This window comes from Etheostoma spectabile, chromosome 9, assembly GCF_008692095.1.
Source record: "Etheostoma spectabile isolate EspeVRDwgs_2016 chromosome 9, UIUC_Espe_1.0, whole genome shotgun sequence".
NCBI classification, from domain to species: Eukaryota; Metazoa; Chordata; class Actinopteri; order Perciformes; family Percidae; genus Etheostoma; species Etheostoma spectabile.
The window spans coordinates 17024509-17036250 of record NC_045741.1 but is presented as its reverse complement, the minus strand read 5'-3'; the positions used below and the strand labels follow the sequence as shown (position 1 = coordinate 17036250).

The following is an 11742-nucleotide window of genomic DNA, read 5'->3' as shown; positions in this document are numbered from 1 at the left end:
ACACACACACACACATACACACACACACACACAAATGGGTTTGCACAAGGATACAGTATGAAAACAACAAAGGTGTGTGTGCGTGTGTGTGTGTGTGTGTGTGTGTGTATGTGTGCGCACTCCTTGGTCACAACTCCCTTTGTCTTGGACTAATTCCACAATCTTGTTCCCAAGAAAGGGCTCCCACTCACAATGTTTACAAAGGGGCCCTCAAGCGTGACCCCTCATTATGTACGGCCCCTCCCTTTACAACTGACAGGGTCCCTCAGGGCATCAAGCACCAGCAACAGAAAAAAAAATCACACAAACCACATTTGCATTTGATTTGATTATCCTTCATGGTTGATTCATGGCCATCTGAGCTTCTGTTAGGGGACCATTTAGACAAGCCCTCAGCTTGACACACTAACTTGCACATCACTTCTTCTGAAAACCCCAAATTCCTTTAGTCTCAGAATAGTGCTTTTTGTTAGCAGGTACTTTTTGAAAATAGTTTGATTTCACTCTATTTTGCAAATACCTTTAAATGTCAAATGAACCTCAGTACATTGCCCCAGTGTAAATATTTACAACTTTAAGCCTTGCAGTTTCATTGGTTTATGGATTTTACTTAATCTTTACCAGTGGGATGATGATGGCTTTGCATAATCTTCCAGTGGCATTGTGCACAGTACAAAGACACGGCTGTATACAGTATATGCACACTGTATATGCAATAGTAAATGCTTTTAAGAGTCAACCTTAAAACCAGTTAAATTAAACTGCATTTTACTGTTTCAACTTTGCTTGTTCAAGTAGTTACACCTGACCACAACAGGAGTCAATCAGAACATCTGACCTGGTCCATGATTAGTGTGAATAGCAATGTATGAGAGTTTCTTGTGTTAGTCAGTCTAGGGCCAATTGTTGTGACTGACACACAATGATTCATGTTGAGTAAAACACAGTTCTTGGGCAACAGTTTGAAACATGCTGAAATGCTTAGCGGCCAAGGTGATAAAATTCAGATCGTTGTGGACAAATTGAGAGACAAAACAGGACGTGTTTTATATAATTTAAAAAAGGATCTTTTTTTTTCTAAAGTTGAAAATGTTCATTCATGTATATATACCATATATAATTCACGGTGCTCTGAAACCTCTGGTAAAAATGTATCTAAAACACATGGGGATCAATGGTGAAATAAGCACTGTTTTGTTCTTTTTGAACTTTTTGACTCTTTTTGCAGATATATTGTTTTTGCAAGACAACAGAAATGTGGTCATATGCTTTTTGCTCCAAGGCTGTTCAGATGCTCTGCTTTCCTGTTCCTTTTTGCCTGGTGCATGGGAGTGTTTATACGTGTGTGTGTGTGTGTGTGTGTGTGTGTGTGTGTGTGTGTGTTTGTGTGTTTGAGAGCACATGTCTGCGGGGCAGCTGTGTCCCCGATATGTGGGGACCTGACCCAGCTGTCACCAACCATACTGTTGGAGGTCTCTCTGCAAGCATGGAAATAAAATGTGCGTTCGTCTCTCAGCAGGAACTGGCAGGGAATTGTCAGTAGTTAATATAAACAAATGAGTCTCTTCTGAGCACATCTCAACTTTAATTTCTCACATTATACTGTTGACTTTAATTGAGTATTCATGCGGGACTAGGGGGAATCAACAAGGCTCATCTTTATAGCCCTTTGTACATGCAATATGGACTGCAATGTGGCCTGCTGTTAGAAAAGAACATTGATGTAAATTTAAGGTCAAAGGTTATTGTTTCCATGTCTCCTTTGAGCAAGACCTTGAATGTCCTACCTACTCACTCGTTGCAGTCGCTCAGCAACAAGTAAATGGATGGCAATTGAAGATGCTGTTGTCATAAAAAAGAATAGACTTGTCATTGTGATTATTAGAGGTTGAAAGATGCAATGTGACATATTGCTGTAAATAGTTTTGCTACACATGCTGTTGTAATTACTGTGCAGTGATTGACCCAGAGTTAATAAAGTCCGGTCACAAAACTCGTTACTATAGACATAAACACAAATAACCTTAGTGCATGTTGCATCCAGAGAATGTCTGTTTTCATACTTCATGTTGTATAACTCTGCATAAATTGTGTATCCTCTATCTGTTTCCGCCATCATCCGCGGTGCACACGGTGCTCTGGGGTTAAATATGATGCCGGCGAGCCCTTTAAAGCAAATGCGATCTGAAGGGCTGGCAAAGGCGAGGGGACGCAGCTGTCGGCATAGCATGTCTTTTTTAAGGGCTGCCCCTAATGATTGGAGACAGTTGGCAATTACGTAAGTATTCACTTTTAGGCCACTGGGCTGTACACTCTGCCGAGCCCCCCGGACCTTGGCACACATGCAAAATGGGAAGAAGAAGAGGAGGAGGAAGGTGGGGGTGGTTGAAAAAGAGCGAGAACAGAAAAGTGGGGGAGCTGGCCAAGAACCAACAGGGGAACAGCAATGCACGTGCCAACATTGAGAGAGCAACATATACAGATGGACAGAAAGAGAGGGGGATGGAGGAATGGGCAAGAACAAAGGAAGAGTAATCACAGATGAAGAGGCTGATAAGAGGAAGGGGAAATAAAAGAAGCGGAAAAATGAAAGCAGTAAGAAAAAACAAGGAGAATCAAACTACACCCTGTAACATTATGGTAACATGCAGGTGGTACAAGTTGGTGATCAGCTCAAGAGCTAACATTTTACAATGTATCATTGCACTTTGTTGAAGAATACACATTCTTTATCTGCAAACTATTTTCAACAAAGAAAATCAAGATATGTAGGCTTTGCTTTCACAAAATGATAAAATGAGAAGATTTGGATGACAGCAAATGTTGCTGCAGTTTTTATTCTGTTGCTATATTTACACAAATGTCAACATATGAGCACATTCTTGTATAACTATGAGCTTTTTTCAACAACCATATATTCAATGTCAAAATACTTGCTTGGTAAAGTAAAGCAGAGGAGACAGCAACTCCGAAGGAACAAATGAAGCTTTTGCAACTGCTGCACACAGTAGGACTGCTAGATTTTTACTCATTCGCAACATGGTAGTAAATGAAATATACAGTACTGTATACAAAACACATTAAATCACCACATCAGGGAATGTTTAGTGCATTATTAGAAACATGTCAGCTATTACACTGTGTTGGTGTTTCCTCCGAGCCGAGAGCACGTGTTTGGGGCCACCACCTGTTTCTAATTGAAACCTGGAAGGTTAACAGCTGCCTGGGAAGAAGACGGACACACACACACACACACACACACACACACACACACACACACACACATTGCATTATTCAGTGGGGATTATGTGACTATTCACAAGGTGACCATCAAAATCATATTTTATTTGCAAGAATTTGTCTCAAGTGTAGCAGCAAATGTGTGGAGATCATTTGTTGGCACAGCGTTCCTCACACACAGTCTTATTGTATTATTGAAATCACAGTTGGTGACAAAGCATCTAATTTCTTTTTCATTGCAACTGTTATTGAGTGTGTTGACTGGTTCACACACTCTGAATGGTCTCTCAGTAGCTCTCCCCACTTGTTGATCGTGTGTACCGACATGCTGAGCAGTGCACATTCATATATGTGTGTGTTGGATTGTGGCTAATTTTGCGTGAGTCAAGGGTGTCCACAATTCTGTGCATCAGCAGGGGTGTGCATGTTTTCACTGCTATCTCAGCATTGTGGTCTTCGACCCAGGAGCCGCTTGTGGCCTTTGCTTTATTAGCAGACTTGTCAATGGTACTTGGAGTGGCATCCCACAGAGCCCCACTCATCTGTTGTCAAATATTTATAAATGTCACTAAGCTGAGGCCTTCAAATGATGCCAACGTATTCTGTGAGGGTCCCAGCTTTAATGAGCCAGTTGGTTTATTGAAACCTTTTAGGATGAATGTGACAATGAAAACAATTTCCAGCCTACCTTGACCTTTTTTGCACATTCCTTTGTTCTGAAAAAATAATTTAGAGTTACTTAATTAAAGTTAATATATACTGATTTAGTGACTTTAACATATTCTGTCACTATGACATTTATCTGGAAAACCGGAATAACATTTTTTTTTTAATTTACAGAGCGCTTTCAACTTTTTTTGGCCCCATTTGTCACATTTGACTAAACTCTGTAATTTAGTTGTTTTTTGAATGCACACTGGTTTTAGAGTGTTTGAATTGCATACACAAAAATTGGGAGGCTCATCATATCGCACGGATCAGGACGGATGTGATGCATGTATCCTAATAGTGTTCAATGTCATTGTGTTTATAAAACTAGTGCAGTGCCCGTTTAACCGTGTCTGTTTGGAATGGGCCGATTGCTTGGCCTGTGTTATTGCTGCTTGTAGAATTTAACAAAACCAACTTGTACCCCCAAATTACTTACAGAAGGACCTTTATTTATCTGATTTATCTGACAGAGAATGTTGCAGATTCAGAATGTAATCACAAAATATCACAAAGACACGGCTTACAATGTGACTCAAAATCAACGTGTGGTAGCCTGCCTATAAGTGGCATCATGCTCTGTCGGCCACTTGTTGTCTGTAGCTGGTTGTGCTTTGCGTGTTTGGAATTTTGAAACGTCCCTAAATTCGGGAATTCTCATATGTTAATTCAAAGTCAGTCCAAAGTTGTGCTAGTTTGCACATTTTTGTAGGTCTGAGGTGTATTTCACCTTTTAGCTGCCAAAGCTCCTCTGCTTTCTTCAACCCTCTCTGTCTCTGGTCCTGCGCAGTGAGCAGTGTGAGAGGCAGAGATGGCAAAAGTACTCACTTCCCATACTCAAGTAAAAGTACAGATAAGTGTGTTGAAAAATAATCTGGTAAAAGTAGAATCACTGTAGAACGTCTTTATTCAAGTAATAGTAAGAAAGTACAAGCTTGGAAATTTACTTAAAGTATAAAAGTAAAAGTAGCCTTGTGAATGATAACCATTTTTTAATGCAAAGCTACCTGGACAACATGCATGTTACTAGAATGCACATTGAGAAACTACATGTATGTATGTGTGCTCAAATATTGCTTCTGGAAAGAAAATAAAGGATTAAATATGTATTACTTAACAGACATTAAGTAAAAAACTTACTTACTCGTGCCTGTAGCAAGACCCCTGTCAAGTTTGAAATCCATCGGACTAACGCTTCTATAGATATGCGCATAACATATGCACGCACACACGCACACACACGCACACACGCACACACAGACACACGCACACACGCACACACAGACACACACGCACACACACACAGAGAAGTTCCTGCAATTAATAGATGGATGAGCAACCTTTTACTTTTACTCATATACATTTATACAGCATCACTTTTACTTTGCATCAAGTTAAAGTTAAAACAAACTCTACTAGAATAATATATTTTCCACAAAGTAGCATACATTAATTAACATAAATTGATTTAACTTCTCGTCACTGGAAGCTTGCATATTTTTTTCATTTCTTATAAATTACAATTAGTTTATTCTATTACAATCTGCAGTAAGAAATGCAGTGGTGACTGATATTTACACTTGCACGCTTGTTTGTCTGTTTAAAACACTGTCCTAGTAAGCAAGCTGCAACAAAAGAGCTGTGTTTATTCCCTTAGACAGTCCTTGTCACATTCTGTTTGTTTGAGCAGGAAGATTATCTTAATAGATTAAGTCTAAGTCAGCAGAGAAAAGACTATGCAGAGTGTGTTCAATGTTATGTTGTCCTGGTCATCAGTTGATCTTTTTGCATTTTTCATGAACCCTTTAATATACTGAGACTTCTAATATCACTGCCCTCGTTAAATCTTTGTTGGTCCGTTTGTTGACAAGCAGACTTTGTGAACATTCAAGTTTTTTTTGATTAAATAATCTAAATTTACATCCACATATTCATATCTGAACAATACCACACCATACGTTAAAGAGCCTTACATCAGTTCACAACCAAAGATCATGAGTAATCATAAATCATAATATTTGTACTCCTAATGGGCCCCTGTAATGAAAGCCTCTATCCATCACAGGCAAACAATGCCAGAGAGTGGCAATAAAACAGACAGCTGCTTTAAAGCCTGCAGACCTCATTTGCATATTCTACTTCCTGCGTCCTCGGTACTGTGTGACACGCAGGCAAGTTTGTCTCCTGTCTCATCACTCGTAAATTCCAAACGGATTACCCCCTGTCTCTGACATGTTAGTAAGAAACAGCTTCGATTTTCAAAAAAATTAAATAAATAATAACTTGCAGGGCGGCTTGTCATGCTGCGATTGCTAATCTATGAGGGAGGATTTGAATAAGTCCTTGGTGGCTCTGCGCTCTCTCCCCACTCCTCAATCTCTCTCATCCCTCGCTCGGCGGCTGACTCAGAAGGAGGGCCCCTCTTCAAGAGCCCATCGCGTTAAGTGAGATTAATTTCAACATCATAAATAACTCTGAGCAGATCGCCGCAGGGAGTGTGAAGACTCTGAAAAAGCTGTTTTAGAGTAACAAATGTATTTGACTGTGGTTTACCATTTCAATCCATGCTCTTAATCCTGTCTTTGTTTTAGCGAAGCACTAAAAAGCCAAGATGGGACCTATCACATTGACATGCTGCATTGTCTCCAGTGCGCTCATCTGAATGGGTTCTTCAGAAACGAATGATAGTGTTTAATGAATGGAGATCACATATAACCTGTCGACCATTTTAACAATCGCATTATCCTTGCATGTGGCATAAATCAAACCAAGACACCCTGTCCAATAGAGACATTCTGTAAATTGGAAGCGCTGAAAGGTTGCAGATGAATTTATCAAATTACTTGTAAAAATACTGTTGTCTCCGACTGCAATTCAGTCTTTCTATTGTACAGTCATGGGAAAAGTCCCATTACTTAGTATAATATACCATTTAAATGTAGATTTAAATGATTTAGATTAACTTATCTATAATCAATCCAACAATAGTACAGACAACTAGCCTAATTGTTCATGTTACTGTAAATAGTTGTCATGACAATACTTTTACTAGACTTGAAGCATGGTACTCTGTTTCATCACATCTGTGTATATGTTCTTTTTCCCCCAGCATGTTTTCTTGGATCAGGGAGAATCCAAAATCATGATTGCAGCTGTCACCGTGGTCCTGCTACACGTCCTGCAATGCCCTGTTACATCCTGCTACGCTCTGCAGTTCCCTGCTCCGTCCCGCTATGTCCTGCTACGTCCTGTAATGCCGTGCAGATAACTCTTGTTATTAATTGATACTATTTATAAAATTGAATTGAATTAAATTGCCTACATGATACAAAATTACAATGTTCTCCATACTGTATTATAAGAAGGCATGATTGTGACAATCAGTAGCTTGGAACGATCAGTTGAAAAAAAGTTCTCTTTTGTTAACGCTTCATTCTTTAGGAGCTGTTGCTATTGGGGTTATCCCTTGCCGGTGCGCAGTTGTGAAGATTTTGCGCCCTTTGTTCAAGTAAATTCAAAGCTGCATTATATATTGTTTTTTTCCCTCACAGCTTTAAGACACTGCTCCTGACTTAGACTAATCATTTTGTTCAAAACCAACAGTAACAATGATTGCTAAACCTTAGGTCCGGCTGACACTAAACATCACCTGATAGATCTAAGTCCAAGATTCAGTTGCTTTTTAACTGGGTCTTTTGTTAGATGCGCAATTTTTTTAACCAGCCACTCTTCTACATTTTATGCAGGGTAGGTGGCATAAACTCAGCTTGTCTGAGTTTGTTTTCTGGAAACAGCTGCCATTGGTGTTAATGTAACTTCTTCAGTTAGCAGTGTGATATCCAATGGCTCAGGACCTGCTGCGATCTCAATTGAGATGCTTGTCAAATAAAAGTTCTTGTTTTAACAGCTGCATGACTTACTAAAGATTATAGAATACTGATGAAATCGTTAGAATTGCCGTGATATGGTTAATGTAGGATCGACTGACACTTGGAACAGCTGTTTCTTGGGAAAGTATTAAAATCCCCAGATTGACCCCAAGCCAAAGCTCAGGATGACAGAACCAATCCTATCAACAGATGTCCCCATAAATTTAGATTTACAGTATATTGTATATTTTCACCCATGAGCCTCTGCCAGAATACGTCTATTTATATGTGAGTGCCTCCACTGTGCTGAATCCTTTGTAACCCCCCCACACACAAACTCATACACTCCAAATACACGCACACTTCATCATAAAAAACAGCCCTACACAAGCAAAAACAGTCACATTCATTACAACATCCGATTTCAGAATACATGAATAATGATGTGCCTCACAGAAAAGCTCAACAAACAAAACGCAAAAGAAATCGTCCCAAAACCAATGCAATCTAAACAGGATTGACCTTAACTCAAACAACCCTCCATGGTTCCCCGCTGCATCTGAATTTGCGTGTGTTGGTCTCCATTTATTTGAGGGTGTCAGGACCTGTTCCGCCTTGTTTACTGTTAAGAGGATGAAAATGAACAGCCAAATAGTGCTCCATTTATAAGCCTGTTTATACATGCTAATACCGGAGGCTGTTTTGCACCCACAGCAGCACTGCTGGATGTGACTCAATCAACAACGATGCCCCCCACACACACGTCTTCTTAACCAAGTATAAGAGTACATTTAAAGGTACAGCAAAATTGTGGCCTTGACGGACAAAATGGTTCTTTGGCATCGCGGTGGAAATAAGCTACAGTGACCCTTTATTGAAAGACTTACATAACACACATGCTTTCTATTTCATTTACATGACCAAGTCAATACTTTTGTTGACAAACTATTATCTCCCATAAACAGCACTCAAGTACAGTACATGCCACTGCATCTTAAGTCATTTAATCTGCTGTCGTAGCTTCAAAGAAGGTATATTTCTTAAGTGAAAATACAACAGGCTGATATAAGAAGAGCGTTTTGTGCTTTGCTGGCTTTCATTAAGGTGAGCCTATTGCAACAACCCTACTTATGTCAAATGATGTCTCCTACAATTTGCTTTTAATCTTATTAGCACTCACGCCTTATCAGAATGTTGTAACATTTAAAGGAAAGCACTGTTAAACTACTTTACACTAAATGTACTGTATTAGCAAGTAAATATATACAATAAGAAATATGCACCTGATATACTTTAATTTTCAGGCTTTTACTCTCGACCATACCAGAATTCAAAAATGGCTTTGACCAATTTGGTTGGAAAACAACCTTAAATACATCCGTTCAACATGTGAAACGCAATTAAAATTGAATGCCTTTTTTGGCAAGAGGATTTGCTATAAAAAATAACAGTGAGAAGTGTGGTAGTACCTTGAAAATATTGCTGCTGTGGTTCTGGTCGTACTGGAAGAGCTGAGCAGAGATTCTGAAGGATTTTCTGTAATAACTATACAGCTGTCAGCAGAGGGCATTTCTCCCATGTGCATCGGATGGCAGGATAAACAGTCCTGTCTTGTTTCAAACTCAAGCATTGGAAGCACGGTAACATAAAATAGGATATTGTAAAGGTAATATTTAGGTACTGGTCTGACAAGTCACAGCTAGGGAAGAATGTGGATGCTGCTTTAGCTTTCATTCGTGGTTCATGCTGTTTCTATTAACTATTCAGTGTCCGAAACTTTGGTGGATATTTGCAAGATCCAGATGGAATAATCTTATGCCATGGGAATATATCTACATATTTTAGTGGTCAAAGTGAATCTATTCTTGGCCAGTCAAACACTGTTGTGTCTGACGTTACTGGCATGGACAGAGATGATGTGTCTGCTATGTGCTTTGGGTGTCTGTGATGTCTGAGTGGGAAAAAAAAAAAACTCCTTGGCTTCCTCCAGTACTCTCACTCTCAGGCACACATACAGATAATTTCAACACCTCTTGACAAGAAGAACACAAGTAAAAGCAATGACAAAGTCAATGTTCCTACACCTGCCTTGAATTGCCTCCAGGAGATTGCCACACTTTGGAGACACAAAAATGACCAAACGGATCAGGCAAACACTTGCCTTTGACTTTATGTTCTGCCTGAATCATTTACTAGGGTGACAGTCTGCAAGTTGTGTGTTGAAATATTTTGGCAGCGTAGATTATTGTCAGGTCTTTTTAAAAGCCTGATCATGACCATATAAGTGGCAACAAGCACGGCAGAAACAAATCTTTGAGGAGGGTTCGTCAATCATGATTCAATACACAGGGCAACCACACAAGCTATCAGAAAGGTGTTTAACACGTCCACAGTTTACTTCAAATTCCACCAGTGTTTTAAATAATTGAGATAAACTCTCTGTCTGGTTGTTTCCATTTCTTGCACTATTTGGCCCATTACAGCTATCGCCATCGGTGTGGCTGCATTCCACAGTTGTCAGCAGTACAGTAAATGAGTACATTTCTATTGCAGATGTAAAATCAGATGGCGAGAATGAGTCAAGTAATTATTGGTGATTGAGAAGATGCAACATGAGATCTTTGTTTCATGACAAACAACAAAGATCTGAGTTCAAGTCTGCAGACAAACAGTTGAATTTAGTGTGCAGTGACTGTGAGGAGTAGGAATGTCGACCAAAAAATAAAACACACAAGCTTTTTCTTTTTTATGTAGAACAGGAACAGCTTGTTGAATTGTTGTTATCCCAGCGCCAGAACTTAACACGTTGGTAAAAACATCTGCAAAATGATTTCTGCCAATAACATGAGCAAGAAGAGCTGAACAATATGAGCAAGAAAAGTTGAAGAACAGAAATACTTTGTTTGAACAGAAATACTTTGTTTGAACAGAAATACTTTGTTTGAATAGTCAGGGTTGGTCCACTTTGTTTGCATTGCATTGATAATTCTGATCCATATACTTTTATATACAGTTTGGTAGTAAAAAGACTACTGAATTTCAAATTATATTTAGAAAAATGTGAAGTGTATTGTACTGTGGCAACGGTATGGATTTTAGGATTAAAAATAGATGACATAGATGAGAAGTGGTCATTTATTATTGGGGTTGCTGCAAAGCGCAAAAGGATATACAGCAATTGCAACACTGAAATTCAACCTGTTGGTTCAATCTGATGGTTGAATATCAACATGATTGTCTCAAGGGCTGGGATGACTTCAAACATTGTTTGACACACAACCGCAGCTATCTAAAGCTACACTGTTATTCTTTAGGCAGGAAAATGAATAACATTAAGAGTGACAAGAGACATTTTATTGACTTGAGTTCTGGAAAGAGATTAGTGTGACGAGTCCAAAATATATCAGTCAAATACATCAAAACTTAACTTGTGCTGATAGAATTTTTCTTGAGTAAACATAGAAATAAAACTCCATACAAAGTCTGATTCATATTTGCTTGCAGTCCTTTGCTTGCAAAAACTTTCTTTCCTGAGGGGAGGTTACATTTACAATTATATGGCTTAGTACTTCTCACCTCAACCAAACACATGAGGCCAATTCTACAGATTTGAAAATAGAACATGTTGTATTCCCCTCACATGATTGAATGATGTCTTATAATGTTTCACACACTTCTAAGCAGCGAAATGCTCCAAACTTGTCCAAATTGAGAGTTCGGACGGATGGATGAAGTCAGATCTACAATATGTACAAATCATGCATGTTGTCATTCTTTTTGTCATCCATCTTGATTTGCTGCCATATTTCATTTGTACACAGTCTCTGCATACTATTGCTGTTTGTTAGGGCTGCTACTGTGCCTTTGGGACAGGCAGACAGACAGACAGACAGACAGACAGACAGACAGACAGACAGACAGACAG

The 11742-nt window shown here is 39.1% G+C and overlaps 1 long non-coding RNA gene across 1 annotated transcript in view; it reads right to left on the bottom strand.

The window, feature by feature from the left end:
• Positions 1-2807: 2807 nt before the first annotated feature.
• Positions 2808-11742, bottom strand: part of LOC116695478 (uncharacterized) — a 12704-nt gene continuing 3769 nt past the window's right edge. Inside the window, exon 2 of the long non-coding RNA XR_004333466.1 lies at positions 2808-3223. This is a non-coding gene — a long non-coding RNA (uncharacterized LOC116695478). The remainder of the gene's footprint in view (positions 3224-11742) is intronic.